The sequence below is a fragment of the Rhincodon typus genome, chromosome 23 (assembly GCF_021869965.1).
Source record: "Rhincodon typus isolate 14 chromosome 23, sRhiTyp1.1, whole genome shotgun sequence".
Lineage (NCBI taxonomy): Eukaryota > Metazoa > Chordata > Chondrichthyes > Orectolobiformes > Rhincodontidae > Rhincodon > Rhincodon typus.
Window position 1 is genome coordinate 16,209,747 of NC_063354.1, and position 463 is coordinate 16,210,209.

Genomic DNA, 463 nt, shown 5'->3' on the forward strand with positions numbered 1-463 from the left:
ATGTGCTGCAGCATCTCAATAAAAAACCAAAGAACTGCAGATGCTTTAAAAAAAAAACATAGTTGCTGGAAAATCTCAGCAGGTCCGGCAGCATCTGTGAAGGAAGAAAAAAGCATACATTTCGGATCCGGTGACCCTTCCTCACTGGACCTGAAATGTTAACTCTGCTTTTCCCCTTCACAGACGCTGCCAGACCTGCTGAGCTTTTCCAGCAACTGTTTTTGTTGCTGCAGCGTCTCATTTGAAAGACTGCATGCCTAATGAAGGAGAAGCAACTGTTTATTTTCAAGTTGCCATGTAACTAATGAATGTTAGTTTGCAACAATTTGCACGTTTTAATACATCAGGTGAATCTTGACTGAAGAGTTAGTGTTAGCTTACTTTCTGTCCGTGGATGCTGCCTGATCTGCGCGCTCCAGCTTTTTTCAGTACGCACTTGAGCATTTGCAGTAATTTGGTCCGA